This window comes from Varanus komodoensis, unplaced genomic scaffold, assembly GCF_004798865.1.
Source record: "Varanus komodoensis strain SLA01 unplaced genomic scaffold, ASM479886v1 scaffold9, whole genome shotgun sequence".
Classification (NCBI taxonomy): domain Eukaryota; kingdom Metazoa; phylum Chordata; class Lepidosauria; order Squamata; family Varanidae; genus Varanus; species Varanus komodoensis.
Genome location: NW_025336598.1, coordinates 559,243 through 574,819, shown reverse-complemented (window position 1 = coordinate 574,819; position 15,577 = coordinate 559,243).

The window sequence follows — 15,577 nt, the reverse complement described above, 5'->3', positions numbered from 1 at the left end:
GGCCAGTCATTTGTAGTTTGGCTTTGCTTCTCAAGATCAGATTCAGAAATATCAACAGGTGCCATTATTTTTGTGTGTTCTGTCATTGTGTCTGTTAATATTCTGGCCGTTTTATTAGCAGGACTGGTGGGTGAGAAGTAATTAGCAATTTTTTTCATTTTTAAATTTGGGGTCACACTTTTACTCTAAAAAAGATGTTCAATTCACCAACTTTTTTTTTAAATAAATAACTTATTTACCTTTTGCACGTAGCCAGTGACTCTACACACACATAAACATAATGGTCACCGCCAACAGTAAGCCCTCAGTGCGCGACCACACACACCAATCCCAGGCCGAGCAGCACCCCAAGCTGAGCAGCACCCTCACAATCAGCGCGGACACACAAGCATGCACTATTTTAATGATTTTTGCCGCTGACCTGCTATGCCCGACAGGCAATTCAAAATCACTTCAAAAAATCCATTGGAAAAATCTGTCAAAAAAAGGTGCCAGAACGCCTTTCTGGTGCGTTCTATGACAAAAAAAGCCCTGTGTAATGGGCTTCCAAGGGAGGTGATAGAGGCACCATCAGTGAGGGTGTTCAAGGAAAGATTGGATAACCACATGTTGAGGATTGCATGAATGGAGCCAGCTGGAGCCAGGGGTCAGACTAGATGCCCCCCTTCTGATTCGCTTTGTTTTTATGTTTGTAGTTCCAGACAACCATGGCTATCCTGGTTTCACTAGTCCACCCACCCACCCCTTGAAGTGGTGTTAATGTAGTTAGCCCTTCTGGTTCCCAGATAGGGCCAACTACATTTACAGATAGAAATCTTCTGCACTTTGCACAAGTTGCAGCTTCTGAACCCTCTTCAAGGGCAGCCTTACATAATGTTGTTTTGCAGCACTGTAGCTTAGTCGAATATAGATTACAGAAACTAGGCTGTCTCACTCCAGATAGTGCTATAGTTGGGCCACCAGCCAAAGGTTATTTTACTATGATACAAAAAAGGCTTTAAACTGATTAAGACAACAATCTGCAGCCATTGTTCAGGTGCAGAAATATTTCATTTTCCAGAACTGAGACTGCACTATATTGCTACTAATAATTTCCCCCCTCCCCAAAACCTACAGGGCCATTGTTCATGTTGAACTATTACAGCTATCCATGTAATTACATAAATATTATAGGCAGTGCTATCACTCATTTTTTCAAATGCAGGGGGAGGGCCTCCTTTCTATTTCAGTTTGATGTTACACCTGCACTCAAGTGACAAAGAGGAGCTGCAGAAGCTGTAATAGCTAGCCTCAAGTTTGAATTGGAATAAGCCCCTTGTTGGGACTAGAACAGATGCAATGGAACCCTTCATCTTAATACCTAGTAGTGAAAACAAACTGAGGAGCCAAAAGAAGAGTCTTGAGAGGAGGCATTTTAGAATGTTTTATTCTTTGAGGGCATTTCTCTGTCCTTCCTGTGGTCCTTCAGTCAAAATACATCAAATGGAATGGAAATGGGTTTGGTTATTGGGAGTCTAGAAGCAGTTATAAAGTATGCAGCAGCTGGAGGCCAGGGAGCAGGGAGAACTGTTGCTGGTGGGCTTCACAACTAAAGTAGCATATATAACCTACCATAGGCCACCCCATCCTCACCTTGCCACCCATAAGACCATAACCAGCACGATCCAAAGTGACTCAACTTTACACAGCTGAGGGGAGGTCTGTGGTGGCATGTTCTTACAGGAAGGACTAAAAAATGTGTTAAAAGGAGATTCTGTTCCTATCAAAATACTTTTAAATACAGGCAGTCCCTTGGTTGCAAACAAGTTCCTTTCCTGAGAAAGTGGAAATTTGTCTTTAAGTTGAATTTTTATAGAAGTCAGATCACGAATGGTCAACCCTCTGCATTTGTGGTGGTTAGGGCTACAGGATCCCCATGAAAGTGAAAGATCTGCAAATACTTCTACCTCACCTCCCACCAAACTCATCAGCATCACTTAGTTGCAGCAAAGAAATGCCAGAGATCATTCCTTCTCTGGATGGGTGGGGCTGGAAGGCACGCTTTGGAAGCCGCCCTCTCTCTTCTTCGCTTCCTCTCTCTATGATGATGATTATTTTTCACAGTAATTTTTAAGAGGATTATGGATGTCTGTTCATAAGTACAGGTTATTCATAACTTGGATGTTCATAACTCAGGCACTGCCTATACATAATTTAATTGTGGGAACAATTTAAACATTATGATTTAGTAGCAGTAACTAAACAATGTAACAGTAACTCAAGACTTAAGGAGAGAGTTCAGCAATGCCAGATATTTCAGTCAGGAGAACAGAGGGTTCTTTGCATTAGAACACAACATCAAAGGGCTGCACCTTGTCAGCCACCCACACATCATCTCAGAGAAGTCATCAGCCAGGAGATTTCCCTCATATAGTCATGGCCCAAGCCTCATAGGGCTTTAACAGTCAGTGTCAGGATCTTCTGCATCTGACAGCTACATGATGGAATAAGAACATAAGAAAAGTCATACAGGATCAAACCAATGTTACATCCAGTCCAGCACTCTGTTCACATGGTGGTAAACCAGCTGTCCACAGGATTCCTTAAACAGGATGGGTGCAAAACCTCCAGCTGCCCTTGCTCTTGAGCAGTAGGTGTATGCAGTCATGTCACCCCTCGTAAAGGAGGGAGCACTTAGCCAGCAAGGCTAGCAGCCACTGATAGCCCCCTCCCTTATGTCCAATCCCTTTTTAAAGCTTCCAATGCCATTGGAACTGCTTCAGCTAAAACTGCATTACATTAAAACAGATGGCTGCTGCTGAACAAAAAAGCATAGGTGAATTTAATTCCTCCTTCCACCCACCCACCCTCGCCTTCCCTCCATAAGCTTAAAGGCTAGATCTTCATATTCCAAAATAATGGCCATGTATGATTTGACACTCTCCTGATGGGTTTGCCATCAGGAGGTGAAGGTGACAATGTAAACATAGTAACTTAGGCTGTAGGAGGAAGGGAGAACTCAATAAGGATATTCTATTTATGGTTCTAGTCACATGCTGACTTTAAGATAACATCTGGGCCTAAAAGCCTACTTAGGAAATGTGAACCTCTATTTTACTTCTCATCATCAATTTTGTAATGTGAACACTGGCAGAATTGTGTAATATGGCAGTGCTTTTTTTGTCATAGAACGCACAGGAACGGAGTTCCGGCACCTTTTTTCGACAGATTTTCCAAGTTTTAAAAGTAACTTTTGAAAATGTGATGTTTGGTCCACGTGAATTTGAATCACCCTGTCGAATGTAGCAGGTTGGCAGCAAAGTCATTAAAATGGTGCATGCGGGCTGCTCGTGTGTCGAATCCGATGCATGCGTACTTCATCCGCGCTGGTTGTGATGGCACTGCTCAGCTTGTGGCGCTGCTCGGCTTGTGATTGGTCATGTGGTCGCGCGCTGAGTGCTTACTGCATGTGGCGACCGTAATGTTTCGTTACACAACTGACGTGTGTGGGTGTGTGTACAGTGATTGACTACGTGCGAAAGGTAAATAAGTTCCGGCACCCTTTTTCTTACAAAAAAGGCACTGAATATAGGTAAACTAGCAAATGACCATTTTATAACATTGAGTGCTATGTGGAACAAAAAGGATTGTCTCATGCAAGAACGATAGGAGCTACAGTGCACTCCTCTCTGTTTTGCACATTCTCAGTGATAGAAGACCAACAGCAAGCACAGGCTGTGGGTTATGGTAAGAGAATGAATGGGTACAAGAAACAGTTGGTTTCTACACTTCCCAGCTTGTCTGTTTATTTATTTGGGATATTATGTGTCACTATTCATCTCTAGACTGCTTACAAACAAAATTCAATAAATACAACATGAAAGATCAAATAATTCACGAAACAATAAGACTAATAACCCACGACTGAAGTAAAACATAATTAAAATCTTTTAAACATTAAAATACAGGGTGAATAAAAAGGTCTTGACCTGGCACCGAAAAGCATAGAATGTCAGCGCCAGGCGGAACTCTCTAGGGAGCACATTCCATAGTCAGGGCGCCACCACAGAGAAAGCCCTTCTCCGGGTATTCTGTCATCTCCTTCAAGAAGGGTTCCCGGAGCAGGGCCTCTGCTGCAGATCTTAAGGGGCAGGAGGGCATGTTGAGAAAAAGATGTTACTTTAGATATTCCGGTCCCAAGCCATTTAGGGCTTTATAAATGGTCAGCATCTTAAATTGGGTCCAGACTTCAGTGGGAAGCCAGTGAAGCTGATAGAGGACTGGAGTCATATGAGAGTAACAACCAGTCCCTGACAGCAACCTGGCAGCTCTATTTTGCACCATTTGAAGTATCCGGACCATCTTCAAGGGCAGCCCCACATAGAGCATGTTACAATAGTCCAATCAGGAGGTTACCAGAGCGTGTGTCACAGTTGCTAGGCAGTGCTCATCCAGGTAAGGATGCAGCTGATGGATCAGCCGAAGCTGAATGAAAGCGCTCCTCACCACCGCTGTCACCTGGGCTTCCAGGGACAGTTCTGGGTTGAGAAGCACTCCTAAGCTGTGTCAGAATCCCAGAATTTCAATTCGTGAGGAGGAAATAAAACTCAGGTTTGTGGGAAAGATCAAGTGTTATGACCATCTGTGGCTTTATTGTTTGGCCCAGGTTCCCGCAGTACGACTCATGATAATGCATTACTGGGCAGGCAGAGGTAAACTCGCTGCAAGGTTTCAATACAACTACAGGGTATTTTATACCCTCCCGGTCATGTACACAGGTACAGAGCAATTGATGACAGAATGTAGACATTACAATAAGATTCTGAGGTCATCACTGTGATATTGTGAAAAACTATTGGATTAAAATACATAAATGGCTGGAGGAAATACTACAAAAATCCTTAGCTTTTAAGCCTGAAGTTTTCTTGTTAGGCATCATACCGGAAGATATTAACAGACAGGAAATGTATTTGATGTTACACTTAATCACAGCGGCGAGTTTTGAATTTGCTCAATACTGGAAAAGTGAGGAACTACCCACTGATGAAATGATTTTAAGAAAGATTTTGGACTGCACAGAAATGGATAGATTGACTTTATCACTGAAGGAGAAAGAAGACACTGACTTCTATCAAACTTGGAATTTTTTCTATAATTGGCTGGAGAAATGGGACCTGGCATAAACTTAGAGATGTTTTCAAGTTATTATAAACTGATTTGAATATGATTATAGAATGTTAAAAAATATGTAGCAGGGGGTCGACCCAGTAAATCCGATGTACGTGAGAATTGATGTTTTTAGTATTAGTTTAAAAATTTAATTAAAAAAAAAGATTCTGAGGTCATCACATACAGAACAGATAAAGGAAGATCAGCCAATCATACAGTGATAATGAGATTACAATATTTCTAATTGCAGTGTATTGACATTTCAATTGAGTAACTTCCAGACACTTGAACCCATCTCCTGGTCTGCTTAGACATGTAAATTCAGGCTACTGAGAAACTATTCATGAATTCATAAGCTCATCTAGACTCAGACCCTAAGTAATGCATCCGCACCATTCTGATTGGCCAGGGTGCATGGAGCACTCTGAGCTAGCAAAATAGATACTTCCCGGTAAACTGTGAATTCCTACAAGGATTATAGTGAAGGTATATAATATATATTTGACTAAATGGCCTGTCTACTCAGGCTTACAGCTAAAGGTGAGAAAAAGGAGGGGGGAGGAATGCCGTTTTACACAGTGATTTAGCTTGGAAAGCTGGTGCTTTTGAGAAGGAGTGCAGGATTGATTTTATAACACAAAAGCACCCAGAAGCAACATTTTTTTCTGCCAGGATTGATCCAAATATTCCCAACAGCTGTGGACCCTGTCCTTTCAAATATAATTCTTTTTCCTCATGGTAAAACATGTAAATTAAGAAATGTTCCACTCTCTAGGGAAAAAAACCCCTTTTAAAACCCATAAATTTTGTACATGCTGGATCCTATAACAGACCCTGACTATATCACATCAAATTCAGCACTTTTCAACTGCAAAACATAGTTCACCTAATTCTAATCTGCATTTGTTTTTCAGTAGACATTTGCTGAATATCTTGCATTTCATTTTTAGTTCAAAATCAATACATCTAATATAGCTATTGAAAATGAAAATATCTTTCTTGAAAATCTATGTTGTTTCAATGCTATCTGGCACCTTCCATTCCCCAGATCCTTCCGCATTCCATTTTACATAGTGTGGATTGTTTGTGGAACACTCCACAGAGCATCTGACAGCTGATTAGGCTCGCTGTGGCTTGTTGTCACCCCCCTCCCTCTTTGTGGGTAAACTTTCTGGGGGCTATGTAACAGCTAGAAACAAAAACACTTTCCCTCATAGAAAGAGAGAGTAAATAGGCTTAGAAAATCTTCCTGTTGGCTCCAATAGAATTAGTGCATGGGGTACTGGGAAGGGAAGGAAAGCACCGTATGATAGTCATAGTATGACTATTTGCGTATATTTCCTTTTTTTCCCTAATCCCAGGGCTTTTTTTGTCATACAACACACCGGAACAGTGTTCCGGCACCATTTTTTCCAATGGATTTTACCAGTGCTTTTCTTGTAAGAAAAAAGGTGCAGGAACTCATGAAATTATTTACCTTTCGCATGTAGTCAGTCACTGTACACACACCCACACACATCAGTTGTGTAACAAACATAATGGTCACCGCCCGCAGTAAGCCCTCAGCGCGCGACCACATGACCAATCACAAGCCAAGCAGTGCCACAAGCCGAGCAGCACCATCACAACCAGTGTGGACAAAGTACGCATGCATCAGATTCGACACACAGGCAGCACACATGCACCATTTTAATGATTTGCCACCAACCTGCTATGCTCAACAGGGCGATTAAAATCCACGTGGACCAAACATCAATTTTTCAAAAGTTACTTTTAAAACTTGGAAAATCTGTCGAAAAAATGTGCCGGACCTCCATTCTGGTGCGTTCTATGACAAAAAAAAGCACTGGATTATACGAAGTGATTGATCAGCAGCAAACATCATTAACATAGTGCCTGCAGGCTGCTTTTGTGTCTGCTATCTGCTCTCTGCTAGTGAGATAGTGAGGGCTCTGCTCAGCTTGGGACACTGCTCTGCTGGATTGGGATGGCGACGTGAGTTCTGGCACCTTTTCTTTTCTTTTCTTTTTTACAAAAAAAGCACTGCCTAATCCAATACAGATTTTAAATTCTGAAATATGTTAAAGTTCTTCCTGTCCGAATTTTTGAGTAAAATCATACGCTGACATTACCCAAGACACTGAAAAAATGAATACTCCTCTAAGTGCTGGCTCAAAGAAGAAATAAATTAAACTAATACACAAATATTGCAAAATAGCACATAACCCCAACCCAGGAAGAAAGTGATACACAGGGAAGCAGCTTTTCCAGTGCAAATGCACATCTGAACAAAGATTGCACTCTACAGCATGATGCTCATCTGTATCTCAGATCAGGCATTACAATGGCTAAAGGCCTAATTGTTGGGCACCTGTTGTATATTTACTTATATGGAGGTTAAGCACAGGTAAACATTAAACAGCAGATGTAAGAGACTCTTAGTTGCACCTGGATCTATTAGAAGCTTTTCAACAAAAGTAAAAAAGGTTTGTTTACTTACAAACAATCTACATGTTACATACATGAAGAAGAGACTGGTATTTTCATGCAGGATATCTTGCTTCATGTTTTCAGCTGGTTAGCTTAAAGAAGAGGAGAAACACATGCTTCTACACTCATGGTGGGGAGAGGAGGGATGGGGAAAGGGAGCAACAGTCATGTGACCTTTTGTCTTTCCAGGTGAGGTGGAAAGAGCTAAGGGACAAGAAGGGCATAGTTCAAGCAGAGACTTTCATTTTCTCTATGGCATTAACCCCTTTCCTCCCACACTGGTTGGTGGACATACAATGTTAATACAGGCAGTGTTACACATACCTGACACTAATTAATGGCCATCCTTCAAATATGAGGTTTGCAGTGACAGAAGGTTTTTGTTTTTTTTAATGTTAACCCTAGGCGTGAGAGGAGGGAAATTTTGCTAGGGGAGATTTAAGTCTTCCCACCCCAGAGGTGGCCTTGACAAAAATTACACCCCCCCCCCCCACACACACCAGTTAGAATTAGAAAAGAAACTCCCATTGGTAGCTCCTGTCCCACTTCCTCCTCCTTTTCCAGTTTTGGAATATTAAAGAAATGTTAAAACCTCACATAGTTCCAAGGAACACAGTAACATAACATGTAGTTAACCCCACATTTCTGTGTACTGTCAGAATCCCAGAATCTCAATTTGAGAAGAGGGAATAAAACTCGGGTTTGTGGGAAAGACCAAGCGTCCAGACCATCCGAGGCTTTATTGTATTTACCCCAAGGTTCCCGCGGTACACTCACAATAATGCATGCTACATTACCGGGCAGGCAGAGATGAACTCTACTGCAAAGCTTCAATACCATTACAGGGCATTTATAGGTACACAGGTACAGGGCAATTGATGACAGAATGCAGAGATTACAATATTCTGAGGTCATCACATACAGAGCAGATAAAGAAATGTAAGTCAATCACACTGTAACAATGAGGTTAAAATTCTAATTGGCTGTATTGACACTTGAGTTGAGTAACTTGAACCCATCTCCAGGTCTGCTCAGACATGCAAATTCAAGCTACTAGAAACTATTCATGATAAGCTCAGATCCTTATCTCGATTCTAAACATTCTGCATGATCAGGGCACATGAAGCTCTCTGGGCTATCAAAAGATTATTGTAGACTGAATTCCAACAATGACTATTTACAATGCATATTTGGGTTAAAATGGCCTGTCTACTGTAGCCTACAGCTAAAGGTGGGAGGAAGGAGTGGGGGAATGCCATTTTAAACAGTGACAGCTTGGTTTTGAGAAGGAAGACAGGATTTGATCCCACAATGCAAAGGTACACAGGAGTAATGCTTTTCAGACAGGATTTATCCAAATTTTCTCAATAGTACCAAGTTCCTAGCTTGAATGTGACCTCAGCTATTATGTGGTTCTAAGCATGCCAGCAGCTGGGTCAGTGCACCTTCTGTAATGTGTGAATAATAACACCTGTTGATTCTGTTGTGTCCCACAGTTTTACAGATGAGATCAGAGACCAGTTGGTATTTTTTAAGAGAAGTTTTTTTATTACCTGTACAGGGACCAACACTCTCCCACACGGACGGGATGGGGTGCGATCCCCTGTAGAGGGACAACGGAGTATTTATACCTTGTTACAAACAAAGGGAGAATTGTTTTTGACAGCCTAAGCAAACGAGCTGGCATGATACAGGAGCGAGACAGTTTTGCTGTCAGTCCATATTTTGATACAAAAGCGGATCGGTTTGCAGCTAGCCTATCCTTTCAAGAAGAACACTCTCTATATGCCTGGGGCGGCTGACAAGCCTCCTATTGTGCTCTATTGTGCTGACTTCAATACACAACTGATAGCCTCCTGTTATACTAATCTTGTGCCAGGTGGGTCGAGCCCAACAGATTCATAATTTATTTGCCACATTTCTCATAATTACAGAATTCCAGTTTCACAAATATGCTGGCTTATTAGTTGATTTTATTAACAGTGCTTCTGCTTGGCTACGTCTGCAACAAGGTTGTTTTTATTTAAAGAGTGGGAGAAAGGAAGCTAGTTGTACTTAATGCACACAATTCACTATTCTTGTATAGAACATGCTGGGCCTGTTTGTATGATTCTGGAGAAGGTTAGTAAGTCACACTGGGCATGCCAGTCATGTCCTGGGGGAATTAGCATAATTACCCTCACTGCATGAAAATCCATGGGTAAAGAACCACCCCAGGACCCTAAAATAGCCCATAAGCTTTTGGTGGGCTTTTCAGCCATGACATGAAGCTACCCTTACCAGGTTTGCATTAAAAGTAATTAATGGTATAATTATTATGCCATTCTCCCAGCTCATGACTAGCACATATGGCAGGAAAAATAAGGTGCCGTGATTTATTTCATGCTCTGTGATCATGCAAATCTGGTCACTAATTCAGAGAACTTTGTATTATAAGCCAATGGTGCTAAGCTGTACAGCTGGTATTTCTTTATTTCATTGATATTATTTTATTTATTTTATTTATTTATTTAGAAAATTTCTATGCCGCCCCATTCGCCGAAGCCTTGGGGTGGCTCACAAATCCAATACTGAATCTCTCTTAGAAGTTCAGAACAAGTAAAACCATAAAACAGAAGAAGATAAATTCCAATGAAAGAGTTTAAAACTCCAGTATAACATAAAATCCAAAGTAAAACCTAGCAGCAATGCAAAAATTTGAAATAAAGTAACAGATTTAAAAACAAAACAATCTGAAATGCCTGAGAAAACTGGGCATAAGAAAGAGCAGATTGTATGTGCCAGGCTAGCTTTCTGAGAAAGCTCACTCTACAACCAGGGTGCACAACAAATGAGGCCCACTTCTTAGTAGGTACCTATCTCATTTCCTTTGGCAAAGCTCCCAGAGAAGGTCTACTGAAGATGACCTTAGAAACCCAGCAGTGATACATGGGAGGAGTCCCCCCTCTTAGACTCCCTGCCTGAGCTTGGACCTGATGTTGAGGACCTCCCCCCACAATGATGGTTCTGGGGGATCTTAAATTCCATGCTGAAGCTAACTTGTCTGGGGTAGCTCATGACTTCATGGCTACCATGACAACCATGGGGCTGTCTCAACATGTCGTTGGACCAACATGGAAAAGGACACACCTTGGGCCTGATTTTCTTGACTGGGCAGGTGGTTGATGATCTGGTAATACAGGGGTTGGCATCAGCTCTCTTATCTTGGTCAGAGCAGTTCCTTCTGAGGTTTAGGCTTTTGGCCCCCTTTCAAATCTGCAAAGGTGTGGGAAAGGGGGCCAAATTAAGATGGTCTGCCTAGAGACTGATGGATCCTGAAGGTTTCCAGAGGGCTCAGAGGTATTTTCTGGGTGGTATGGTTGGCATTCCTATCGAAACTCGGCTCTCTCTTTGAGATCAGGCGAGATTGGGCACTTCCAGAGTAGTATGGCCTTAGATAAGGCCATGCTGTGTAATTCAGAGATGGCCCAGCTGGTTGACATTATTGCATCCAGGCATCTTCTCCCCCTGAACAGAGCCCATTCAGCTTCTTGGTATACACCAGAGCCAAGGGCAATGAAGCAAGAGGGAAGAGTTCAGGTGGTGGAGAACTTGGAACAATTCTGACTGAACATGGCTTAGTGCCCATTACTGAACCTATTCCATGGTGGTGAGGGTGGCAAAGAGACACTTCATTGTCACCAGCATTGCATCCTCACAGTGCTGTCTGATAGACATTTTTCGAGTGTTTATGACCACTTGTTAATAGACTGGATGATGGCCAATAAGGAGGTGCTGTTGGTGGATAGACCATCTGTCCAGTTGGAAAATCTTCAACCTGTACTAGATAGGGTCACACTCCCCCATAAGGACAAGGTTCACAGTTGTGCCTGGACCCATAATTGTTCCTCAAGTCACAGATGGAATCAGTGGCCAGGAGTGCCTTTTATCAGGTAAGGTTGATTTTCCAACTGCATCCTCATCTGGACAGATGGAGACTTGCTGTGGTAACATTGCACCTGGATTACTGTAATGCACTCTATGTGGGGCTGCCTTTGAAAACAGTTCAGAACAGAGCAGTGTGGCTCTGGCCCAATGAGGACTGGCCCAAGAAATCACATCATACTAGTCCTCTTTCAGCTGCACTTGCTGCCTGTTGAATTCCAGGCCAAAGTCAAAGTTCTGATATTAACATTTAAAGCCCTAAAAAACTTGGGACCAGGGAATCTCAAGGAACATCTTTCTTCCTATGTTCCTACCCAGCCCTTAAGATCATCTGCGGAAGTCCTTAGGAGGCAGGCCCTCTCTGTGGATGCACCCTGCCTCTGAAACATGCTCCTCAAAGAGCCTGGAGCCACTGTCCTTTTCTTTCCAGCACCAGGTGAAAAACCTTTTATTTACCAGATCTTTCAAACAATAGATTGATTTAAATATTGTTTTTATCTGAATTGTTATGCCATGTATTTTTTTTTAATTCAACCACCATGAGTTGACAAATTTTGAGGTTTTGGCTTTGATTTTTCAACGTTTTGTAAGTGGTTGTCTTATCATTGTTATATGTTGTAAACTGCCCAGAGAGCCTTGTTGGCTATGGGGGTGGTATAAAAATGCAATGAATAGATAATTAAAATTAAAAAGGCTAATGATTACTCTGACTTCCTCTGTTTCTTGGCCTCTGAACAGGTGACCAGTAGAGGGTCACCACTAACACTTCACCTCTAAAGCCACAGCATATGCCAGCAAAATAAAAGTTTCCTTTTATTTTAAAGAAAACCCAGATATATCTGTGCCACAAGTGAGTTGCTACAACAGAGGGTGGGTGTATGCACTCCAGTCAGCATTGCAGTGTTGACACACAACCTGATAACTTATTGAGATTGAGCTGAGATTACTGCCCCCCTCACCCCACCTCTTCAGATTCCTCAACTCCTTCAAGTTGGGAGAAAAAAATGCAACATCTTCCATACATTTTTTTTTAGGGAAGCTACTTAGAAGAGGTGCCTAAGTCTTTCCCAATTGCATTTTTACAATATGTTTTTAATGGAGAAGGGAGTGGGCAGAGCCAAAAATGTGTCAGGGTTGTTTTAGAGAGTTGAGCTCCTGCTTTTTCCCCATTAAAAAGAGTATACTGAAGGGGAAAACAAGAGAGCCAGTGTGATGTACTGGCTAAAGTGCTGGACTGGGGTTCTGGGAGATATAGATTCTAGTTCTTACTTAGCCATGAAGCTCCCAGTCACTGACTCTCAGTCCAATCTACCTCACAGGGCTCTTGTTGTGAGGATAAAATGGAGAGGAAGGCTATGGAAGTTGCTGTGGTTCCTTAAAAGGGGGAAACAGCAGGATATAAATGTAATAATTTTAAAATCCTTGATCTCTCTATCCAAATTAGATACCCCTTCCAAAAGTAAACTCCAAAACTTCCAAATAAATCCTCAGGTAGGACTTCTCTCCCCATGCCATGGAATGGGGGAAGGGCTTTGAATTAGGCAGTTTCATGATCTTATTAAAACCTACAGTCATTTCACAAGATGCATTCTGTTCTCATATATTATGATTCACTTCAACAACAGATGCAACTACAAAAATAGAGTTACTATCTCCAAGGTTTGCAGAATTAATTAGGTAGTATGCAAGTGTGGCACAGGGCTTATAACAATGTGCTAGCCTTGGTATTAGAGTTAGCACCACCCTAAGTAAGCACAAAACCAGCATGCTGCTCAGGACCAAAGGGCCGCTTATATTGTGCTTGCCATGGTAAGTGAAAAAAACTGGCACAAAACAAAATAATCACAACATGGAAAAAGATCAGGAGGAACTTTTTTTCTGACAGTTTCAACACATTTAGAAGGGCTGTATCTGGTGTGTGAATTGCAAGGTAGGAATTAACCCCAATACCACAACAAACTGGCTGAATATTTTTTATAGTTTTGAGAATTCTCAGTGCCCTCAGTTCTTAGGATTCCATGGATGACAAGGCACATCTACATCCTAGGTAAAAGGAACTATGAAGGACATTACTTGCATGCAGAAGGCAAAATTAAATCTCTTGACATCTTTAGTAAGAAGAATCTCAGGTAAGCGAGTGGGGAAAGATCTCCATGTAAGACCCAAAAGAATGACTACAGTGTAGACCAGCAGAAGGCAACCTTTTGGGTGCACAGGTACATTTGGAAATATAAAAACCTGCCCTAGGTGCCATTACATAATAGCAAGCAAGGCTAGTCACAACAGATAAGTAATCTGTGCAAGGGTCACCTGCACAACTTCCACTGAGTACAAGGCAGAAGTTGGTCTAAGCCCCAGGACACTCTAGCTCCTTTGAACCCAGTTTTTAATGGAAACTTGTTTAGGAGAAGGAAAACTCTTTTTCTACCCCACCCCTATGCCAGCCAGTCATTTCCCCATTTATTTCTCTGGATTGCTACTCATACATCCCCCTCTCACACAGTTCCCTACCAGTTTGCATACATTTGCACTCTCTCATATTTTCACACACTCACACACACTTCTCTCTTCCTCCTCACTAGCAAGCACACAAAATCCTGCATTTATCCTTTTAAGAGTCCTTCAAAAATCCCATTAAACTCTTTGCCTCTCTTCTTCCTAAGCATACAGCCCCCATCTGCACAACCTTTCCCAACCTACCAGATTTGGGAAGTACACAACTTCCCACATCCTCCCTAGTCTTCCTATGGCTCTCCCTCCTCACTTCCCCACAGGGTGGCCTTGTCCAAATTGCCAAGAGAAAGAACTGCATCATCAGAAAAAGATGACTAAAGAGAATACAAATGCATATGTTCTATCTTATATTTATAGACAAATTTAGAATAGCTATCTCAATGTAAATCAGAATACATTATATCTTGCTATAGCATAGAAATTGATAGCCAGTGGTTTGTGTACCAGTCCTACACAGAGAATAGTCTTCCTTACTCTTTCCCTAATGCACACATCCAGCCGGCTTCTTGATGCCTTTCCTTATGCCTTGCTCCTTGCTTCACCCCCTCTCCCAACACCAATGATGTGAGTCCTTCCCCGCATTTTTTTCTTGTTGTTTTAGCATGCTGCAGAAAAAAGCATCAGCTTGTAATGGCCCAAATATTCATTTCCTAAGAACAGTTCCGAGCCCAAATTACTTGGGAGACTCACTCGGCGCTGAAAGCCAGGTCACGTCGCTTCCTAGAAGCTATAGAGGGAGGGTTTTTCACACAGAGGGTCCGAGAAGTGACAAGGGGGGGAAACATCCTTGACTTGGTCTTGACCAATAGGGAGGAGCTGATAGATGAAGTACAGATTAGGGGAGCTCTGGATGCAAGAGATCACTCCATCCTTTGCTTTGAGATCAGGGGACTGGGGACGTGCAGCAGGTCGAGCACTAGAAGCTGGGACTTCAAGAGGGCCAACTTTGGCCAACTGAAGGCCAGACTGGGGAAAGTCTCCTGGGACAGGTTACTGGAAGGTAAGTGAGTTGAGGAGGGGTGGATGGCACTCAAAAGGGAGGTTTTGGAGGCGCAAACCTTGACGATACCTCTAGTTAGTAAGGTAAGGAGGCAGAGGAGAGCACTGCCATGGATGCGAAAGGAGGTGGTTAAAGGGATTAGACAAAAGAGGAACCTCCATAGGAAATGGGTACTGGGGCAAATAGACAAAAGGGTATACTGGGAGGAGGAGGCTTGTTGCAGAAGGATTCTTCACAAGGATAAGGCTGATTACAAGCTGAGACTTGCCAAGAATATCAAGAGCAACAAAAAGGGCTTCTTTCAGCATGTAAATAGGAAGAGGAAGGGGAGACAAGTGGTGGGACCACTAAATAAGGAGGAAGAAGATCCAGTGACTGATATGAGGGAACAGGCACAGTTCCTAAATGACTATTTTGCCTCTGTGTTCTCCCCAAAGCAGGACGGGGGATATCCGCATAGGAGATTAGATGAGGCGGGGGACTTAGGGGCACAGATTAGAG